This window comes from Calonectris borealis, unplaced genomic scaffold (assembly GCF_964195595.1).
Source record: "Calonectris borealis unplaced genomic scaffold, bCalBor7.hap1.2 HAP1_SCAFFOLD_77, whole genome shotgun sequence".
In the NCBI taxonomy this organism is placed as follows: domain Eukaryota; kingdom Metazoa; phylum Chordata; class Aves; order Procellariiformes; family Procellariidae; genus Calonectris; species Calonectris borealis.
Window position 1 is genome coordinate 358956 of NW_027441478.1, and position 22664 is coordinate 381619.

A 22664-nucleotide genomic window follows, 5' to 3' on the forward strand; every position below is an offset into this window, starting at 1 on the left:
AAGGGCTACCGGGTGCAAAGGGAGCAGTTAAAAAATGGGGACCCAGAGCCTGACCGAGAGGGACAGAGAAAGACCAAAAATACCAGTTCTGGGCAATTGCTCCCATTTCCTGAGCACGGCCCAGGAACTGCATTAGCGGGAGCCTCAAAATACGTGCTGCCGGCAAAAGCCCTGCCTTGGGCCCAATCCTGCACCCTAATATTGGTGATGAACATCGCCTTGCAGGGGGGCCAGGGCCAGGGCAAAGAAAAACCCGTCGGGGGGGTGCGGGTGGAATCGCCCAGCTGTTTTCTTGTTTGTTGGTTGGTTTTGCTTTTTTAAAACAATACTATTTAAGCTCTTAATACGACCTGCAAGGCAACAGGAACGAGGCATACCAGACTGGGCACGTTTGAAGCCCGACCCCATTCAACAGCCGCACAAACCACCGCTCACTGCCGCGGCGCACACTCCACCGCCTGCCTGCAGGTACAGGCAGCCCCCCTGTTTCTGGAGCCGTCCCCAGGAGCGGCACCACCAGGCAGCTCAGAAAACGTGCTGCCAGCAAAAACTTGAGCACAGCTTAATTCTGGGCAATTTTTCCTCACTTTAGGCCTGCTGGTTAAAGACTCGTCCATCGAGAGATGGCTCAGGACCACGCCAGGGCCGGCGGCGCTGCTTTCTGGATCCCGTGGTGGCGATGGGCAGAGGGACAGGCGATCAGATCCTGGGGCCAGGTACGCGTGCGGGGTGTCGGGGTCACCCCCGCCTGGTTTTTCCCAGCGAAGCCCCAGCCAGTGCCAGCCCCGTGCTGCAGCCCCGGGGCTGAGGCTCAAGGATCCGGGCGTTTCTGCGGGTGCTGCACCCGGCCAGACCCCGCCGCCGGCTGCCAGCTGCCCTGGGCTTCCCCCCGTTGTCTTCAGCTCTGCTTTCTGCCAGCAGCTGGGGCACAGCAGAACGTCTTGCCTGCGCTCCACAGCCATCCTGACCCACGTCTGCAGCTCGTACGTGGTGTCCACGTGATTTGGGGGTGGCAGGTCTCTGTTGTGGCACCCTGGGAACGGGGGCAAAGCAAACCCAATCCCTCCCTTCCAATCTTTGTCCCCAGGGTGACTGAGAAGATACCTACCGTGTGCCGGAGAGCATCCTGTGGGGAGGTGACAGCCGTTGGCAGAGCGGCACCAAGACCCGCCTGACAGCAAAGGCGCCCGGTAGCCTCAGAGCAGCCCAGGTGAGCTGTTTCTCTTGGAGACCAGCAAAGCAGCCTTCCTCCGCCCCTGGTTTTGGTGAGATATGGAGCAGCACAAAGATGTTTCTCAGGCATCCAGGCCTGAGGAGGATTTCCCAGTGCCCCCGTGAGAGATCCTGCTCCTGGAAGCACCTCCCCATACAGCAAAGGCCGTATCCAGCCACCCGGCTCTGGGCGTAGCTGCCCCGAAGGGTGTCTCAGGGTGGACGGGGTCATCTGCCTGGTGGCTCTGACAGAGAAATGATGAGCTGAAGCCCCGTGGTCATTGCCGGCTGGTTCAAAGTCCCCGAGTGCCTCAGCCTTTCTCCCTGAGAGTGTTTAACCCAGGCACTTTTTCAGGGCATGACGGATGATGTGAAGGTGGATGCTGGTGATGTCCTGGTGGCTCTGTCCCACTTCAAAGTTGTGATGTCTGAGATCTGGGGCCACCTGAAGGCTCTGGCGGAGATCTCCAGGGAGTTTGTGTTCAATGTTTTGATACCTTAAGGCTACAATGTCCTAGGGTCATGGGGTGCTAGGGTTACAGGATGCTAGGGCTATGGGGTTCTAGGGTTATGCAGTGCCAGGGTAACAGTTTTCTAGGGTTATCATGTCCCCTGTCTGCACTTAGGGAGAGCTAGAGTTATTGGGTGCTAGGGTTATGGGGTTCTAGGCTTACAGTGTGCTAGGGTTATGGGGTGGTAGGGTAACAGGATGCCAGAGTGTAAGTGGGCTAGGGTTAATGTTATGGACAGTATCTGGGCTTTTTGGTCCTGGCTTCCCTGAGTTGTTTGGGGTTTTTATGCCTTCACGTGTGTTCTGGATGTTTTTTGGAGGTCCTATTTTAGCTTGTTTTCTTTTTAGGGTTCGGACTGGGGACTCTGGTTTGTGCATGATGTGTCTTCTAGTTGTTTTTTTGCTGTTCTGGTGACTTGTTTTGCATTTTCTGTCTTGTAACCATCATTTCTGGTCTAATATGGCTGTCCGGGTCGGCTGCTGTCGCTTCTGTTGCCGTCCAACTCATTTCCAATGGATGTTGGACTGTTTTAGGTAGGTGTGGATTATTTGCGGTCGATGGAGAACGACTGCCAGATGACTAACGGGCCCTGTCGGAAGGCTAAGCGTACTTCTCCGTTTGTGTAGACTTTCAAAGACACAGTCATTTCCCCTGCCTTGAGGAAGAGTCATGGGAAGACACCAACCGCACGGAAGGACAAGGGTTTTGCCTAGGGTACGTGGCTTTTTGGTTTCTGCTTTTGAGTAAGCAACCTGCAAAGAGGCTGCTGTCATTAAGTTTAGTGGCATTTTGTGAAGTCCTGAGTTGAGTATGGCGTGACTTGAAACATGGCTGAAAAAATGGTAGAGGTTTGTCTGCATGTTCTGGCTGCTTCGGGTTTGCATGTCTGCTCGTGGTGGTGAATTCATACTGTCCTTAGCTCCTACCTCAAGGCAGGACGTGTGCTTAGGGTGAGGTTGGTGCGAATCTGTATTTCAAATAGACTTCTTGATCATTTTGAATTTTGGGGGGCCAGCTTCTTCTCAGATCTGTTCAGTCATCCTTGGTTTTGCCTCTTCACGTAACTGGTGAAGAGCTCGTAGGAGGAGCAGGAGAAGGGTCAGCACTGCCGTTTCCATGTTGGTCGCTTGTGCTGCAGTTATCAGGGTTATCTTCCACCCGCAGTTTCTTTGCAGGAATCTCGTTAAGCCACTTGTCCATTTTGTGAGGGGTAGCGGACTTAATGGGAGACCTTTTGTTCCTCATTAGTGGCTCAGGGATTTACCTGTTGGTTTTTGTTTGTTTGTTTGCTTTTTATTTGCTGTGCTTAATTTAAAAAGCTTGTGGTAGCTCTTTGGATTTCTGTCTTTAAAGAAAGTCTCTAGGATTTCTACCCAGGAGTGAAGTGTCCAGAAAAGACTGTCCTTGTACGCTGCTGTCAGCCTTCAGTTTAGAGAAATGGCTGGTAGTGGTGAATGTTTAACGGTAATGTAACTCAAATGCATCTTGAATATTCAAGCTTTGCCTTTGTTCCTGATATGCCTGGGGGACGATTCTCAGCAGGTCATAAACAGTGTGTTCTGCTGTGTTTTAGCCGTTCAAAATAGTGTATCACCAGAAGTGTCTTCCTTAGGCCTACACAGAGCAAGAACCTCCAGTAGCAAGGGCATGCTGACCCTTGGGCAGCTTCAAAGCGACAGGTAAATATAAACAGGTTAACAAACTAGACCTGTGGTAGCAGTGCGTGCATCCAAGTCCACCTGACTCTCCACACTTTCTCAGCACGTCACAGCTTTTCGTGGGTGAGGGTGGATGGAGTCCCTATAAGCAGGTGTTGTAACTGGCCAGGCAGTTGACCTAAAGAAATGAAAAATTACCTTTGAAGGGAATGGCGTGCCTTTAGATGTAGGGCTGTATTGCCTTTTCCTTCCTTGGTCTGAGCACAGTGTGCTGAGAGGTGTTTCCCTCTGGGGGAGGGAAACTCATCCAACAGCCATCATCAGCCTCAGGGCTTGTGGTCCTTGATGGAGGCCTAAGTGCTTGGGACAGTTTGACCTGTGTTTCTCATTCTGCTGCCAGGTTTTTCCTTTAATGGTTGCTCTCTAGTTTATTTGTCTTTATAGTGTTTTGTAAATATTCTCTCTTCTCCATAGCTCTGAGCACTGAACTACGTGTTCCTTTTTCTGAAAACCCATAAATAGCTTTGGAGTTTACCTTGGGAGCAGAGAAAATGGGGACTCCTTAGAGTTGAGAAGAGAATCTAATATGAGAAACGCTTCAGTGATACACATCTTCTGAGGTTGAAAGTACCTCAGATTTAACTTTTTGGTTGTTTTTGCATTCTTTAGCAATATCTACTTAAAAGTCTACTTCAGCAAAAGAAGAAGAAATGACTTCGCTTTCTGTGTCTGACTAAAAGAACTAACCTGAACATAGAGAAAACTGATGTGAAGAGCCATTTTTGGGGGTTATTGGGTACCACATCTGACTTGTCGAGCTTTCCCTGTGCGTGGGGTGGTGGTTTGTACACGGCATTGCCCAATTTTCTTTCTGAACTGAACAAGTTACTCTTTCACAGCTTTTTTTAGTAGTCTTTCACTTGACGTGCAACTTCTTGCTCTTCACGTGTCAGCTAACGGCTTCCAAAAAGACAGGAGGTGACTCGGCAAGAAGGTGGGACGTTCCTGCGTTCGTTTCTGGCATCTGATGCTCGGTCCACCTCCTGTCAGTTGCCAGATGCAAGGCAAAGGGCTTCTCCTCATTAGAAATTACTTGTCTGATTTCAGAAATGGTCTACGTACACTTGAAAATGAAACTTTTCCTAATCTCTTTGTGCACTAGTAGAGAAGCAGTGGGGATTTTTCAGGGCTGTGCCTGTGGAAGAACCTTTAGGAAATCCTATCCCTTGGCTCTCAGATGGGGAATGAAGAGTTTGAGAAAGTCATGGGTGTTTCTGGTGTTCCCCAAAGCAGTGGGTTCAGCTGCTGCAGAACCTGGACATTCCTCTGAGTACGAACAGAGGAGGGGATAAAGGGTCTTCAGAGGCTGTTTCTTCCCAGGGGCTTTGTGAGCAGAAAACTCGCCCTGAAACTTCTCCTCCTGAAAGGTTTGCTATGCTCTGTACCGGCTGCTCCATTTTGGATCGTTCTTACAAAAACAAATGGGGTTTTTGTTGCTCCTATGTGTTTTTTCCCCTCTCTGCGATGTGAAATGCCTCTGTTTTGGAGAAAACAATCAGGTCCCTCTGGATGGCATCCCTTCCCTCGAGCGTATCGACTGCACCACTCAGCTTGGTGTCACCTGCAACCTTGCTGAGAGTGCACTCGACTCCCACTATCCATGCCATCGATATTAAACCGTATCGGTCCCAGTATGGACGCTTGAGGGACACCGCTCCTTGCTGGTTTCACGTTGGGCATTGGGCCACTGACTGTTGCTCTTTGGTTAACGCTTTCCCTTCCGCATGAGGAGCTGGGGAGGCTGTTGGGGGCGGGACGGAACACGGGGAGCCCCCGCATTCCCTCCTGGGAGACCCCCAGACAGAAGGCCAGAGCCGGCAACCCCAGAGAGTCCTTAGCAGCCAACAGACAGAACGGACCATGGCGCTGCCAGCCCTGCGGCTCTCACTGTGCAGCCCCCAGGCCCCCCTAGGCGCCCCAGGTGCTTCAGCCTTTTGTCCGTCCCAAAACCTTCTACCCCCAAGGTAGGGACCGACCCTGACCCCTGCAGCCCAGGGACGCTCTTGGGGGAAGGAGCGGAGGTGAGCACTGACCATTACTCCTGTGTCTCTCTCTGGCTCAGCCAACCTGTGCCGCTGCCTGGGCAGGAGCAGCCCTTCCCGGCAGCCTGGGCACCCGCGGCGCGGATGGCACCCCAGGCACCCCCAGCAGTTATGGCATCCCCAGCAGATATGGCCATGTCTCCCATTTCACCTGCTATAAGCGAGTCTCCTCCCTGATCTGCAACCCTGTCCCACTGACACAGCAGCTCAGCCCACGGGGAGTGCCCCGGCCACAAGCTCCCCACGTGCCAGGCACAGAGCTGGGGGACGTCGATGATCGGGGCTGGCTCGGCGGGTGCCCCTGGAGGGTTACCCCGGCCCGGCACAGCTCCCCCTCAGCCATGCAGGTCTGCAGATGGCTCCATGCAGCTGCTTCTTTGACCCCCGAGTCTTCCACATCCAGTGGACGAGCACCAACCCGCCTCCACCAGCCATTGCCACACCCGGCCACGGCGCTGCTCCTCTGCCAGGTGCTGCCCTGTGGGGCCACAGGGGCTGCGGGACACCCCTGGCCTGGGCAGCCCCCGGGACCCCTCAGGGCCAACGGCAACACCTTGCACCCCACACCCGTCAGGGGAGAGCGGTGGCCCCAGCCCCCCTGGTGCTGCCGCTGTGCTTCCCCAGCTACCAGCACGTGGGGAGGCAGTTTGCACAGCTCAGACTCTCCGACGCGGCCATCCCCGCAGCAACATCCCCCTGGGCAGCGATGTCCTCCTCAGCCCCTGTGCTGCCCCCCACATCCAAGCCGCTGGGGACCCGGCAGGTGACATTGCACTGCCCAAGGAGATGCTTCTGGGTTGCTTCCTGGTCAGCCAGGATGGTCCCAGCAGCCTCTCCATGTCTGGGGACCCTGGTGGCTCCAGCAGAGCCATCCCCCACTGCAACATCAGCTCGCTTTCGCCGCCCGCGGAGCTGCTCGCCCCCGACTACGGCATCCCCGAGGCCACCATCGCAGTCCTGAGCCTCGAGCAACGCACCACCGTCAGGATGGAGCCCCAGGAGCTGTGGTGGGATGCGGGGACGGAGCTGCCACCACGCCAGCCTGGCATGTCCCAGTCTGGCATGTCAGAAGAACGGGAAAAAGCAGAAGAGCAGCTGGGCAAACCCACCCAGCAAGCCCAGGGCTCTCGCAGCCAGCACTGGGGTGGGAGCGTGGGATTAGACCCACAGCAGGCATGAGATGAGATTGGGGGGTGGTGAGGGGGGTAGTGGTGTAGTTGCAGGGGGGTGGGGGGGTGGTCTTACATGAGAAGAGATTTGATGACACATTTGCTCTTGGTTTTTTTGCATTAAAAGCAGCCACTGCTCTGTGCTTGTGTGGGAGGGGGAGGGAGCGCAGGGGGCACCGAGAAACAGAACCCGAGAAGTGCAAATGCCCCACTGAGCCCCAAATCAGAGCCGGCGAGCCCCGAAGGGCACCGAGCCACCCCCAGGGCTGAGTCACTTCCAGCAGGGGAGACAATGGGGAGGGCTGACTCCCCTGTCCCCTTGCCCAGGGGAAGGAGCCTTTTGGCAGGGGAGCCAGGACAGACGGGTCCCTGCAGGACTCACGGGCACGGCCCCACGCAGAAAGCAGCACTGAGCCCCTGGGACGAAGACAGACCTGGGGGGCTGGGGCCGGGGCCGGGACAGACACACAGGACAACAAGGGCTGCAACGCCTTTGTCTTGAACACAACCAGCGTCCCCTCCCGCGGGGACAGGGCTCAGTGCAAAGCCCTTAAAAGCCCCAAGACAATCACGCCCTTCCTCGGGTCCCACCATGCTCAGCTCCAGAGCCCAGCTTTGCCTCACTGCCACAGCGAAATAGCCCCAAATCACCCCAATAATGCTGAGGGAGGGAGGCCAGGCAGGGACCCTCCTTCCCCTGTCTGGCTGCACCTTGGGCAGCCGCAAGACCAGGAAGGGGGGAAAAATGGAAAGGGGGAAAAAAACCCGTATCTTTCCTTCAGGAAGCAGCATCGCTGTCCCGCTGTGCTGGCGAGAGCTTCCCGGGTCTGGCTTGCAGAAGGTGCAGGGTGAGGTCTCCATCGGGGCGGCCCCCCGGTGCCAGAAGTCGGGGGTCTGAGCCCCTTCCTTAGGGCAGTCCCAGCGATGCCGCTGGGGTGGTGGGTGCCGGTCTGGATGGTCCTCGCCCTGTGGGCGCTCTCCAGGGTCTCAGTGCTCCACCAGTGAGCAGCACTTGCTCAGCAGCTCAGGGAAGCACAGCGTGGACTTGCGCACGCCCAAGGGCAGCAGGATGCAGACAGAGGCGATGGCGCCGAAGGGGCTGAAGATCCCCGTGATGGTCTGCAGGAAGGTCTTGTGGAGCGGCGGCAGCACGTCCTGCTGCTGGGGCAGCAGCTCCTTGTCCTGGCTCTGCCTCACCCCAACCAATGCAGCGCGCGGGAGCTGCCAAGCACACGCAATGGTCACAAGTGCATCGGCCATGGGGCACAAGGAGGCTGACAAGCGGATGCTGCTCGTCAGTGACTGGCAGCCACAAACCAGGCAGCTCATGGTCCTGACCCAGCTCGGCTGAATCAGCCTGTTCTTTTTCCCATCAAATATTCTCCCCAAATCCCCTAAATTCACCCAAAAAAACTCCCCCCACGAGACCCGCGATCTCCTGCAGAGATGGGGGCATCTTCCTGCAGGCACGAACCTCGGGGCACCCTGCCCGCCCCGTGCTCATCCCCCTGCGGCTGCCCATCAAGGTGAGGGGGGGTGTTCCTAGGGGGGTCCCCGCCGCCCTGGGGGAGGGGTCCCCAGCGATGTCACCTCGCTGTCACCCTGTCCCCAGGGCCGTGGCCTGCTCCGTGGGGTACAACCACTGGGGCTGATGGACGACCAGGGGTGAGTCTACATGCAAGGGAGGAATTGCTACGGGCAGCTGGGGACCAGGGACTGGTTGGACCACATGGAGATCACACAGGTGACTGCCACTGTCCCCACAGGTGTCCTGTCCCCATCTCTGACCCTATCCCTCACCCCAGTGTCATCCCTGTAGGTGCCATGTCCCCATCGCTGTCCCCACAGGAGTTCTGTCCCCGTCACTGTCCCCACCCCAATCTCTGTCCTTGCAGGTGCCTTGTCGCCATCCCTGTGCCTGTGACTGTCCCCACGGGTGCCCTGCCCCTGTCCCAGATTGGCCCAGTTGCCCTCTCTTGCCGCAGAAAGCAAATTCCTTTCCATAGTGGCCATGCAAAAGGTCCCTCGGATGGAAAAGGTCCTGAAAGAAGGCCCTGCAGATGGCCCTGCTTCCAGCACCACGTTGGGCTGAGCTCAGAGCCATGGCCGTCTGTAAAAGCCTTCTTCCCTGTTGGGGTGAAGGACTGTTGCGAACAATTAAAGAAGTCGACACTGTTTTGCAACTTCTCCGTTGTGTTTTTATTCATCTCTTTCTCGAGCTCCTTGTGTCCCGAGGACCGATGGACTCCTCTGCCTGGGCTGGGTCACGAACCTCCCGCCCCAGGGCACGAGCATCGCACCACAGCCGAGAGGCCGCTCTCCCGCAGGGGAGGCAGAAAGGGTCACTGGTGCTTGGTGTCACAGGGAGCTGTCATGAGTGTTCCTCCAGGGTGACACAGTTGCAGGTCGCTGGGAGGTTTGGGCCATTCAGGCTGGTGGCTGCCCCTCTGGGGGGGGTGGGGGGTGTGTGTGTACCTGAGTCACGTGATCCCCAGCATGCCCTGGCTGCACCAGTGACAGAAACACCGGGCAGAGCCCGCACCCATGCATCACAGCCCTCTTCCAACAGCCACTGAACAAGGGAGGAAGATGATCAAAGAGCTGCATGGGAGGAGTCCCGGGGAGCTAGCGGCTATGGACCTGCCTCCTACATCGACAAAATTCCTCAGGGAGCTACTTTGGAGGAGTCTGGGGCTGACAGTCAGGACTTCAGTTGTCTCCAGAGACGGCCAAAAGTCTCTGGGAGCTGCTTGGGAGCAGTCACGGGGAGGTAGAATACATGGACCTACCTTGAACATGTACAAAACTCCTTAGCTAGCTACCTTGGAAGAGTCTGGGGCTGCTACCTGGGACTTCAGGTTGCATGATGTGTAGAGGGGACCCTCCCTTTGAACATCCAGCCCAGCACCGGCAGTCGGGGTGCCAGGAGGAGCTGTGCTTCGGTACCAACCACTTCCGAAGCAGCTCGAACCCCTTCATATGCTGCCAATATCTCCTTCCCAGTTGGAGTATAGCGGGCCTCGGATCCTCTGTATCCCCGACTCCAAAACCCTAAGGGTCGACCTCAAGTGTCCCCTGGTGCTTTCTGCCAGAGGCTCCAGGTAGGGCCATTCTCCCCGGCTGCGGTGTAGAGCACATTCTTTACATCTTGTCCTGCCCGGACTGGCCCAAGGGCTACTGCACGGACTATCTCCCGTTTAACTTGTTCAAAGGCTTGTCGTTGCTCAGGGCCCCATTTGAAATCGTTCGTCTTCCGGGTCACTTGATAGAGAGGGCTTACGATCTGACTGTAATGTGGAATATGCAGTGTCCAAAAGCCCACAACGCCTAAGAAGGCTTGTGTTTCCTTTCTGCTAGTTGGTGGGGACATGGCTGTTGTTTTGTTGATCACATCCATTGGGATCTGACGACGTCCATCTTGCCATTTTATTCCTAAGAACTGGATCTCCTGTGCAGGTGCCTTGACCTTACTTTGGTTCATGGCAAAGCCGGCCTTCAGAAGGATTTGGACTATTCTCTCCCCTTTCTCAAAAACTTCTTCTGCTGTGCTGCCCCACACAATGATGTCATCAATGTATTGCAGGTGTTCCGGAGCCTCACCCTGTTCCAGTGCGGTGTGGATCAGTCCATGGCAAATGGTAGGGCTGTGTTTCCACCCCTGGGGCAGTCGGTTCCAGGTGTACTGGATGCCCCTCCAAGTGAAAGCAAAGTGTGGCCTGCACTCTGCTGCCCTAGGGATTGAGAGGAATGCATTAGCGATATCAATTGTGGCGTACCACTTGGCTGCCTTTGACTGCATTCGTATTGGAGTTCTAGCATGTCCGGCATGGCCGCACTCGATGGCGGTGTGACTTTGTACAGGCCACGGTAGTCTACTGTTAGTCTCCGCTCTCCATTAGACTTTCGCACCGGCCATATGGGACTGTTAAAGGGTGAGCGAGTCTTGCTGATCATTTCTTGCCTCTGCAGTGGACGAACCAGCTTATGGATGGGAAGCAGGGAGTCTCGGTTGATGCGATGTTGCCACTTGTGCACTGTTGTGGTAGCGATTGGTACCTGCTGTTCTTCAACCTTCAGCAACCCCACAACAGAAGGGTCCTCTGAGAGACCGGGTAAGGTGGACAGCTGTTTGATTTCCTCCGTCTCCAGGGCAGCTCTACCAAAAGCCCACCGGTACCCTTTTGGGTCCTTGAAATACCCTCTCCTGAGGTAGTCTATGTCAAGGATGCACGGAGCCACCAGCTCGTTTACGGGTTCTGCCTCTTCCTCCTCCTGTTCTCGTGATGGCCCTGGTTCATCTTCATCCCTTACTAAACGAGCTGATTTTCTTGTGCATTTCTTCTTCTGTATAGAGGCGTCTGATACCGGCACAGGTTGGTTCTCTGGTTCAGCCGCAGTGACTGTCGAGGGGGTTGGAGTAACTGCAGGGCCGGTTGCATCACTGTGTTATCAACACAGTTCTCGTACTAAATCCCAAACACAGCACTATAACAGATACTAGGAAGAAAATTAACTCGCTCCCAGCTGAAACGAGGACACATCACCGGTGCCCAGCACCTGGACGTGCCCAGCACCCCCAACATGCAGCACCGTGAGTGTCCAACACCAGCCATGCCCAGCACCGGGTCGTACCCAGCACCCAGCACCCGGGCACTCCCGGCACCTGGGCACCTGCAGCATCCCACTCCCAGCCACCTCCAGCACCCAGCACCCTGAACCCCACACCCAGTCATGCCCAGAACCCAGTACCTGGACGTCCCCAGCACCCCACAGCCAGCCACCTCCAGCAACCCCAGGAACCAGCAACCCTAGTGCTCAGGACCCAGCACCCCGAGCGCCCAGCACGCACCATCCCCAGTACCCAACAGTAAGCACCTGCACATGCCCAGCACGTGGACATGCCCAGCACCCAGACAAGTCCAGCACCCACTGTACCCAGGGACCAGGACGCGCAGAGCCCAGCTCCCCGCACCCGGACATGCCCACCACCCAGTACCCCCAGTCCCCAGCACTCCCAGCATCCAGCACCTGGCTACGTGCAGCATCCCAAACCCAGCCACCTCCAGCACCTCGCACACAGCCATCCCCAGCACCCAGAAACTGGGCACCCACACCCAGCCACCTCCAGCAGCCCCAGGACCCAGCACCCTGAGCGCCCAGCACGCACCATCCCCAGTGCCCAACAGCAAGCACCGGCACATGCCCAGCACTCAGCAAACCCAGCACGCTAGTGGCCAGCACCCGGACATGACCAGCATCCCCAGTGTCCAGCACCAGTACCCGGATATGCCAGCACCCAGACATGCACAGCACCCTCACATGCCCAGCATCCAGCACCTCCAGTGCCCAGCAGCCAGACATCCCAGCACCTGCACATAGCCAGCAGTCCCAGCGCACAGCAACCAGCACCCCATGCCAAGCACCCATCACATGGACATGCCCAGCACCCAGCACCCCCAGAGCCCGGCAAACCAGTGCTCAGCACCTCAACACGCTCAGCACTCGGACATGTCCAGCACTCGGACGTGCCAAGCACCCAGCACTCCCTGTGCCCCACAGCCAGCAACCCCAGCACCAGACACACACCATCTGGACGTACAGAACACCTAGCACCCAGAGAAGCCTAGAAGCCGGACATATGCCCAACTCCCAGCAGGCACAGTGCCCAGCACCCATCACACAGCAGCCGGACATGCCCAGCAGCTGGACATGCCCAGCACCCAGACATTCCCATCACCCAGGCATGCCAGGCAATCTGGACCCGCAGCATCACACACCCATCACCGGGAAATGCCCAGCCCACAGCACCCCATTGTACAGCAACCCCCAGCACCCCCAGAGCCCAGTACCCTGGACCTCAACATGCCCAGCACAGGTACATGGCCAGCACCAAGCAGCCCCAGTGCTCAGAACCTAGCATCCAGCACCTATACATGACCAGAACTCCCGAGCCCAGCATCCGTTCTCTCTGCATGCCAGAAGGATACCTCACCTCAGGAGAACAACGTCATCGAACTCATGCAACAGGGTTCTCTGTGGAACTGAAGAACCCCAAGAGGTTCCCTACAAGGGCATGGATGCATCTCACAATCATGGGGCTTGCCAAACCCAGGGTAGTGGCCACGATCACGAGCAAGCCCAGTGCTGTTGAGCCTGTGAACTGACTGCCAAAGGACGGTGAGGGCCACCAACATCCTTCAGTCCTGGCTAATTCCGTGTGGAAGCTGGATGGGGTGCTTGTCTGTTTTGGAGTTGGGCTCCGGCAGGGTGGATGGTTGTGCGGCAGAGCAAGCGCCGCGCCCCGGTGTCGGGGGGGCTGTGAAGGGGCTGCCCAGGGAAGGGGAGTGCCCCCAACAGCTCCCAGTCCTGTTTTGTCCTGTGTTGGAGCGCCATCTGCTGGGTGTCCGCTTCGGAGCTGGGCTCTGCTGACTCTGAGGGAGAGGGTGACGTTAGGTGGGAGAAGAAATGCAGAGGTCCGGTGTTGATGGGGCTCAGAAGGGGCCGCCAAGGGACAGGGAGTGCCACCAACATCTTTCCCTCCAGGCTAATTGTGTGTTGGAGCCGGATGGGTGCTTATCTGCTTTGGAATTGGGCTCCGGCAAGGTTGTTTGTTGTGCGGTAGATCAAGCGCAGACTCCGGTGTTGGTGGGGCTGTGAAAGGGCATGTGAGGTGCTGGGCACTGGGCCTGCTGGATGCTGGGCACGGCTGGGTGAGGGCACTTGGGTTGCTGCATGTTGGGTGGCGAGCATGTCCGGATGCTGGGCGATTGGGGAGCCCTCTGCGGAGCGCTGGGTATGCTGCTTTTTGGCACGTACCGGTACCAACCACGCAGCCCGCAGCACCTGGAAATGCCCAGCATCCAGGAAACCAGCTCACACCCAGCCACCTCCAGCATTCAGCACTCAACCCCTGAGCACCAGCACCCGAATGTCCAGCACCTGGCCGTCGCGAGCACTGCCAGCTCCTGAGCAAGCCCAGCAACACACATCCAGTACACCGTACCTGGCCGTGCCCAGTACCCAGCACCCCCAGCTCCCAGTCCTTGGACATGCCCAGCACCGGGACATGCACGGCACACAGCATGCCAGTGCCCAGCATGCATCCCCGCTCCATGCCAGAGGGACATCGCACCCCACCTCAGGAGAACGTCCCCATGCTAGAGGGATGTCCCCACTCCACTTCAGGAGAATGGCCCCATCCAACCCCACGGGGCTCCAGTGAACGTCGGAGGTACGGGGTAGAGGAAGCCCAGAGCCCCTCGCTTTTCCGGCTGCGAAGGCCTTGCGAAGGGAAGGTGCGAGCCGCCAACACCTTTCGGTCTCGGCTGATTGTGAGTTGGAGCCCGACGGGGTGCTTCTCCGTTTTGGAGTTCGGCTCCGGCACGCTGAACGGTTGTACGGCAGAGCAAGCGCGGAGCCCCGGTGCTAGTGGGGCTGTGAAAGGGCATGTGTGGTGCTGGGCACTGGGGCTGCTGGATGCTGGGCACGGCTGGGTGAGGGCACTTGGGTTGCGGCGTGTTGGGCACGGGGGGTGCTCAGTGCTGAGCATGTCCGTGTGCTGAGCATGTCCGTGTGCTGGATGCTGGGCGCTTGGGGTGCCCTCTGCGAGGCGCTGAGAGTGCTGGCTGCTGAGCAGTTCGGGGAGATGGGTGCTGGTGGCTTGGCATGTACCGGCGTCGAGCAAGCAGCCCGCAGCACCTGGACATGCCCAGCACCCAGGAACCCAGTGCCCCGCACACCCAGCCACCTCCAGCACTCAGCCCCTGGGCACCCGAGCACCAGCATCCGAATATAGAGCACCTGGCCGTCGCGAGCACTGCCAGCTCCTGAGCAAGCCCAGCAACACACATCCAGTACACCGTACCTGGCCGTACCCAGCACCCCCAGCTCCCAGTCCTTGGACATGCCCAGCACCGGGACATGCACGGCACACAGCATGCCAGTGCCCAGCATGCATCCCCGCTCCATGCCAGAGGGACATCGCACCCCACCTCAGGAGAACGTCCCCATGCTAGAGGGATGTCCCCACTCCACTTCAGGAGAATGGCCCCATCCAACCCCACGGGGCTCCAGTGAACGTCGGAGGTACGGGGTAGAGGAAGCCCAGAGCCCCTCGCTTTTCCGGCTGCGAAGGCCTTGCGAAGGGAAGGTGCGAGCCGCCAACACCTTTCGGTCTCGGCTGATTGTGAGTTGGAGCCCGACGGGGTGCTTCTCCGTTTTGGAGTTCGGCTCCGGCACGCTGAACGGTTGTACGGCAGAGCAAGCGCGGAGCCCCGGTGCTAGTGGGGCTGTGAAAGGGCATGTGTGGTGCTGGGCACTGGGGCTGCTGGATGCTGGGCACGGCTGGGTGAGGGCACTTGGGTTGCGGCGTGTTGGGCACGGGGGTACTCAGTGCTGAGCATGTCCGTGTGCTGAGCATGTGCGTGTGCTGGATGCTGGGCGCTTGGGGTGCCCTCTGCGAGGCGCTGAGAGTGCTGGCTGCTGAGCAGTTCGGGGAGATGGGTGCTGGTGGCTTGGCATGTACCGGCGTCGAGCAAGCAGCCCGCAGCACCTGGACATGCCCAGCACGCAGGAACCCAGTGCCCCGCACACCCAGCCACCTCCAGCACTCAACCCCTGAGCACCAGCATCCGAATATCGAGCACCTGGCCGTCGCGAGCACTGCCAGCTCCTGAGCAAGCCCAGCAACACACATCCAGTACACCGTACCTGGACGTGCCCAGCACCCCCAGCTCCCAGTCCTTGGACATGCCCAGCACCGGGACATGCACGGCACACAGCATGCCAGTGCCCAGCATGCATCCCCGCTCCATGCCAGAGGGACATCGCACCCCACCTCAGGAGAACGTCCCCATGCTAGAGGGATGTCCCCACTCCACTTCAGGAGAATGGCCCCATCCAACCCCACGGGGCTCCAGTGAACGTCGGAGGTACGGGGTAGAGGAAGCCCAGAGCCCCTCGCTTTTCCGGCTGCGAAGGCCTTGCGAAGGGAAGGTGCGAGCCGCCAACACCTTTCGGTCTCGGCTGATTGTGAGTTGGAGCCCGACGGGGTGCTTCTCCGTTTTGGAGTTCGGCTCCGGCACGCTGAACGGTTGTACGGCAGAGCAAGCGCGGAGCCCCGGTGCTAGTGGGGCTGTGAAAGGGCATGTGTGGTGCTGGGCACTGGGGCTGCTGGATGCTGGGCACGGCTGGGTGAGGGCACTTGGGTTGCGGCGTGTTGGGCACGGGGGTACTCAGTGCTGAGCATGTCCGTGTGCTGAGCATGTGCGTGTGCTGGATGCTGGGCGCTTGGGGTGCCCTCTGCGAGGCGCTGAGAGTGCTGGCTGCTGAGCAGTTCGGGGAGATGGGTGCTGGTGGCTTGGCATGTACCGGCGTCGAGCAAGCAGCCCGCAGCACCTGGACATGCCCAGCACGCAGGAACCCAGTGCCCCGCACACCCAGCCACCTCCAGCACTCAACCCCTGAGCACCAGCATCCGAATATCGAGCACCTGGCCGTCGCGAGCACTGCCAGCTCCTGAGCAAGCCCAGCAACACACATCCAGTACACCGTACCTGGACGTGCCCAGCACCCCCAGCTCCCAGTCCTTGGACACGCCCAGCACCGGGACATGCACGGCACATAGCATGCCAGTGCCCAGCATGCATCCCCTCTCCATGCTATAGGGACAACCCAGCTCACCTAACTGAACGTCCCCATCCATCCTGTCCCCATGCCAGAGGGATGTCCCCGCTTCAGGAGAATGGTCCCATCCAATTCCCCTGGGCTCCAGCGAGTGTCAGAGGTACGGGGTAAAGGAAGCCCAGAGCCCCTTGCCTTGTGCGGCTGTGAAGGGCTTGCGAAGGGAAGGTGCGAGCCGCCAACACCTTTCGGTCTCGGCTGATTGTGAGTTGGAGCCCGACGGGGTGCTTCTCCGTTTTGGAGTTCGGCTCCGGCACGCTGGACGGTTGTACGGCAGAGCAAGCGCGGAGCCCCGGTGCTAGTGGGGCTGTGAAAGGGCATGTGTGGTGCTGGGCACTGGGGCTGCTGGATGCTGGGCACGGCTGGGTGAGGGCACTTGGGTTGCGGCGTGTTGGGCACGGGGGGTGCTCAGTGCTGAGCATGTGCGTGTGCTGGATGCTGGGCGCTTGGGGTGCCCTCTGCGAGGCGCTGAGAGTGCTGGCTGCTGAGCAGTTCGGGGAGATGGGTGCTGGTGGCTTGGCATGTACCGGCGTCGAGCAAGCAGCCCGCAGCACCTGGACATGCCCAGCACCCAGGAACCCAGTGCCCCGCACACTCAGCCACCTCCAGCACTCAGCCCCTGGGCACCCGAGCACCAGCATCCGAATATCGAGCACCTGGCCGTCGCGAGCACTGCCAGCTCCTGAGCAAGCCCAGCAACACACATCCAGTACGCCGTACCTGGCCGTGCCCAGTACCCAGCACCCCCAGCTCCCAGTCCTTGGACATGCCCAGCACCGGGACATGCACGGCACACAGCATGCCAGTGCCCAGCATGCATCCCCGCTCCATGCCAGAGGGACATCGCACCCCACCTCAGGAGAACGTCCCCATGCTAGAGGGATGTCCCCACTCCACTTCAGGAGAATGGCCCCATCCAACCCCACGGGGCTCCAGTGAACGTCGGAGGTACGGGGTAGAGGAAGCCCAGAGCCCCTCGCTTTTCCGGCTGCGAAGGCCTTGCGAAGGGAAGGTGCGAGCCGCCAACACCTTTCGGTCTCGGCTGATTGTGAGTTGGAGCCCGACGGGGTGCTTCTCCGTTTTGGAGTTCGGCTCCGGCACGCTGGACGGTTGTACGGCAGAGCAAGCGCGGAGCCCCGGTGCTAGTGGGGCTGTGAAAGGGCATGTGTGGTGCTGGGCACTGGGGCTGCTGGATGCTGGGCACGGCTGGGTGAGGGCACTTGGGTTGCGGCGTGTTGGGCACGGGGGGTGCTCAGTGCTGAGCATGTGCGTGTGCTGGATGCTGGGCGCTTGGGGTGCCCTCTGCGAGGCGCTGAGAGTGCTGGCTGCTGAGCAGTTCGGGGAGATGGGTGCTGGTGGCTTGGCATGTACCGGCGTCGAGCAAGCAGCCCGCAGCACCTGGACATGCCCAGCACGCAGGAACCCAGTGCCCCGCACACCCAGCCACCTCCAGCACTCAACCCCTGAGCACCAGCATCCGAATATCGAGCACCTGGCCGTCGCGAGCACTGCCAGCTCCTGAGCAAGCCCAGCAACACACATCCAGTACACCGTACCTGGACGTGCCCAGCACCCCCAGCTCCCAGTCCTTGGACACGCCCAGCACCGGGACATGCACGGCACATAGCATGCCAGTGCCCAGCATGCATCCCCTCTCCATGCTATAGGGACAACCCAGCTCACCTAACTGAACGTCCCCATCCATCCTGTCCCCATGCCAGAGGGATGTCCCCGCTTCAGGAGAATGGTCCCATCCAATTCCCCTGGGCTCCAGCGAGTGTCAGAGGTACGGGGTAAAGGAAGCCCAGAGCCCCTTGCCTTGTGCGGCTGTGAAGGGCTTGCGAAGGGAAGGTGCGAGCCGCCAACACCTTTCGGTCTCGGCTGATTGTGAGTTGGAGCCCGACGGGGTGCTTCTCCGTTTTGGAGTTCGGCTCCGGCACGCTGGACGGTTGTACGGCAGAGCAAGCGCGGAGCCCCGGTGCTAGTGGGGCTGTGAAAGGGCATGTGTGGTGCTGGGCACTGGGGCTGCTGGATGCTGGGCACGGCTGGGTGAGGGCACTTGGGTTGCGGCGTGTTGGGCACGGGGGGTGCTCAGTGCTGAGCATGTGCGTGTGCTGGATGCTGGGCGCTTGGGGTGCCCTCTGCGAGGCGCTGAGAGTGCTGGCTGCTGAGCAGTTCGGGGAGATGGGTGCTGGTGGCTTGGCATGTACCGGCGTCGAGCAAGCAGCCCGCAGCACCTGGACATGCCCAGCACCCAGGAACCCAGTGCCCCTCACACCCAGCCACCTCCAGCACTCAACCCCTGAGCACCAGCATCCGAATATCGAGCACCTGGCCGTCGCGAGCACTGCCAGCTCCTGAGCAAGCCCAGCAACACACATCCAGTACACCGTACCTGGCCGTGCCCAGTACCCAGCACCCCCAGCTCCCAGTCCTTGGACATGCCCAGCACCGGGACATGCACGGCACACAGCATGCCAGTGCCCAGCATGCATCCCCGCTCCATGCCAGAGGGACATCGCACCCCACCTCAGGAGAACGTCCCCATGCTAGAGGGATGTCCCCACTCCACTTCAGGAGAATGGCCCCATCCAACCCCACGGGGCTCCAGTGAACGTCGGAGGTACGGGGTAGAGGAAGCCCAGAGCCCCTCGCTTTTCCGGCTGCGAAGGGCTTGCGAAGGGAAGGTGCGAGCCGCCAACACCTTTCGGTCTCGGCTGATTGTGAGTTGGAGCCCGACGGGGTGCTTCTCCGTTTTGGAGTTCGGCTCCGGCACGCTGAACGGTTGTACGGCAGAGCAAGCGCGGAGCCCCGGTGCTAGTGGGGCTGTGAAAGGGCATGTGTGGTGCTGGGCACTGGGGCTGCTGGATGCTGGGCACGGCTGGGTGAGGGCACTTGGGTTGCGGCGTGTTGGGCACGGGGGGTGCTCAGTGCTGAGCATGTCCGTGTGCTGAGCATGTGCGTGTGCTGGATGCTGGGCGCTTGGGGTGCCCTCTGCGAGGCGCTGAGAGTGCTGGCTGCTGAGCAGTTCGGGGAGATGGGTGCTGGTGGCTTGGCATGTACCGGCGTCGAGCAAGCAGCCCGCAGCACCTGGACATGCCCAGCACCCAGGAACCCAGTGCCCCGCACACCCAGCCACCTCCAGCACTCAGCCCCTGGGCACCCGAGCACCAGCATCCGAATATCGAGCACCTGGCCGTCGCGAGCACTGCCAGCTCCTGAGCAAGCCCAGCAACACACATCCAGTACACCGTACCTGGCCGTACCCAGCACCCCCAGCTCCCAGTCCTTGGACATGCCCAGCACCGGGACATGCACGGCACACAGCATGCCAGTGCCCAGCATGCATCCCCGCTCCATGCCAGAGGGACATCGCACCCCACCTCAGGAGAACGTCCCCATGCTAGAGGGATGTCCCCACTCCACTTCAGGAGAATGGCCCCATCCAACCCCACGGGGCTCCAGTGAACGTCGGAGGTACGGGGTAGAGGAAGCCCAGAGCCCCTCGCTTTTCCGGCTGCGAAGGCCTTGCGAAGGGAAGGTGCGAGCCGCCAACACCTTTCGGTCTCGGCTGATTGTGAGTTGGAGCCCGACGGGGTGCTTCTCCGTTTTGGAGTTCGGCTCCGGCACGCTGAACGGTTGTACGGCAGAGCAAGCGCGGAGCCCCGGTGCTAGTGGGGCTGTGAAAGGGCATGTGTGGTGCTGGGCACTGGGGCTGCTGGATGCTGGGCACGGCTGGGTGAGGGCACTTGGGTTGCGGCGTGTTGGGCACGGGGGTACTCAGTGCTGAGCATGTCCGTGTGCTGAGCATGTGCGTGTGCTGGATGCTGGGCGCTTGGGGTGCCCTCTGCGAGGCGCTGAGAGTGCTGGCTGCTGAGCAGTTCGGGGAGATGGGTGCTGGTGGCTTGGCATGTACCGGCGTCGAGCAAGCAGCCCGCAGCACCTGGACATGCCCAGCACGCAGGAACCCAGTGCCCCGCACACCCAGCCACCTCCAGCACTCAACCCCTGAGCACCAGCATCCGAATATCGAGCACCTGGCCGTCGCGAGCACTGCCAGCTCCTGAGCAAGCCCAGCAACACACATCCAGTACACCGTACCTGGACGTGCCCAGCACCCCCAGCTCCCAGTCCTTGGACACGCCCAGCACCGGGACATGCACGGCACATAGCATGCCAGTGCCCAGCATGCATCCCCTCTCCATGCTATAGGGACAACCCAGCTCACCTAACTGAACGTCCCCATCCATCCTGTCCCCATGCCAGAGGGATGTCCCCGCTTCAGGAGAATGGTCCCATCCAATTCCCCTGGGCTCCAGCGAGTGTCAGAGGTACGGGGTAAAGGAAGCCCAGAGCCCCTTGCCTTGTGCGGCTGTGAAGGGCTTGCGAAGGGAAGGTGCGAGCCGCCAACACCTTTCGGTCTCGGCTGATTGTGAGTTGGAGCCCGACGGGGTGCTTCTCCGTTTTGGAGTTCGGCTCCGGCACGCTGGACGGTTGTACGGCAGAGCAAGTGCGGAGCCCCGGTGCTAGTGGGGCTGTGAAAGGGCATGTGTGGTGCTGGGCACTGGGGCTGCTGGATGCTGGGCACGGCTGGGTGAGGGCACTTGGGTTGCGGCGTGTTGGGCACGGGGGTACTCAGTGCTGAGCATGTCCGTGTGCTGAGCATGTGCGTGTGCTGGATGCTGGGCGCTTGGGGTGCCCTCTGCGAGGCGCTGAGAGTGCTGGCTGCTGAGCAGTTCGGGGAGATGGGTGCTGGTGGCTTGGCATGTACCGGCGTCGAGCAAGCAGCCCGCAGCACCTGGACATGCCCAGCACGCAGGAACCCAGTGCCCCGCACACCCAGCCACCTCCAGCACTCAACCCCTGAGCACCAGCATCCGAATATCGAGCACCTGGCCGTCGCGAGCACTGCCAGCTCCTGAGCAAGCCCAGCAACACACATCCAGTACACCGTACCTGGACGTGCCCAGCACCCCCAGCTCCCAGTCCTTGGACACGCCCAGCACCGGGACATGCACGGCACATAGCATGCCAGTGCCCAGCATGCATCCCCTCTCCATGCTATAGGGACAACCCAGCTCACCTAACTGAACGTCCCCATCCATCCTGTCCCCATGCCAGAGGGATGTCCCCGCTTCAGGAGAATGGTCCCATCCAATTCCCCTGGGCTCCAGCGAGTGTCAGAGGTACGGGGTAAAGGAAGCCCAGAGCCCCTTGCCTTGGCGGCTGTGAAGGGCTTGCGAAGGGAAGGTGCGAGCCGCCAACACCTTTCGGTCTCGGCTGATTGTGAGTTGGAGCCCGACGGGGTGCTTCTCCGTTTTGGAGTTCGGCTCCGGCACGCTGGACGGTTGTACGGCAGAGCAAGCGCGGAGCCCCGGTGCTAGTGGGGCTGTGAAAGGGCATGTGTGGTGCTGGGCACTGGGGCTGCTGGATGCTGGGCACGGCTGGGTGAGGGCACTTGGGTTGCGGCGTGTTGGGCACGGGGGGTGCTCAGTGCTGAGCATGTGCGTGTGCTGGATGCTGGGCGCTTGGGGTGCCCTCTGCGAGGCGCTGAGAGTGCTGGCTGCTGAGCAGTTCGGGGAGATGGGTGCTGGTGGCTTGGCATGTACCGGCGTCGAGCAAGCAGCCCGCAGCACCTGGACATGCCCAGCACCCAGGAACGCAGCGCCCCTCACACCCAGCCACCTCCAGCACTCAACCCCTGAGCACCAGCATCCGAATATCGAGCACCTGGCCGTCGCGAGCACTGCCAGCTCCTGAGCAAGCCCAGCAACACACATCCAGTACACCGTACCTGGACGTGCCCAGTACCCAGCACCCCCAGCTCCCAGTCCTTGGACATGCCCAGCACCGGGACATGCACGGCACACAGCATGCCAGTGCCCAGCATGCATCCCCTCTCCATGCCAGAGGGACATCGCACCCCACCTCAGGAGAACGTCCCCATGCTAGAGGGATGTCCCCACTCCACTTCAGGAGAATGGCCCCATCCAACCCCACGGGGCTCCAGTGAACGTCGGAGGTACGGGGTAGAGGAAGCCCAGAGCCCCTCGCTTTTCCGGCTGCGAAGGGCTTGCGAAGGGAAGGTGCGAGCCGCCAACACCTTTCGGTCTCGGCTGATTGTGAGTTGGAGCCCGACGGGGTGCTTCTCCGTTTTGGAGTTCGGCTCCGGCACGCTGAACGGTTGTACGGCAGAGCAAGCGCGGAGCCCCGGTGCTAGTGGGGCTGTGAAAGGGCATGTGTGGTGCTGGGCACTGGGGCTGCTGCACGGCTGGGTGAGGGCACTTGGGTTGCGGCGTGTTGGGCACGGGGGTACTCAGTGCTGAGCAT

The 22664-nt window shown here is 60.0% G+C and overlaps 1 protein-coding gene and 2 long non-coding RNA genes across 4 annotated transcripts in view; 2 read left to right on the top strand and 1 right to left on the bottom strand.

The window, feature by feature from the left end:
* Positions 1-22664, bottom strand: part of LOC142076650 (uncharacterized) — an 86515-nt gene that overhangs the window by 31347 nt on the left and 32504 nt on the right. The gene's annotated exons all lie outside the window — the stretch shown is intronic.
* Positions 1167-5076, top strand: LOC142076653 (uncharacterized). Of its 2 annotated transcripts, XR_012671240.1 has the most exons (3): positions 1167-1210; positions 1568-2438; positions 3337-5076. It is a non-coding gene; the product is annotated as an uncharacterized LOC142076653 (long non-coding RNA). The 2 variants fall into 2 exon arrangements; XR_012671239.1 differs by lacking the exon at positions 1167-1210 and having other exon boundaries at positions 1230-2438.
* On the top strand, positions 8230-8830 carry LOC142076636 (uncharacterized). The gene is made up of 2 exons (XR_012671227.1): positions 8230-8397; positions 8549-8830. It is a non-coding gene; the product is annotated as an uncharacterized LOC142076636 (long non-coding RNA).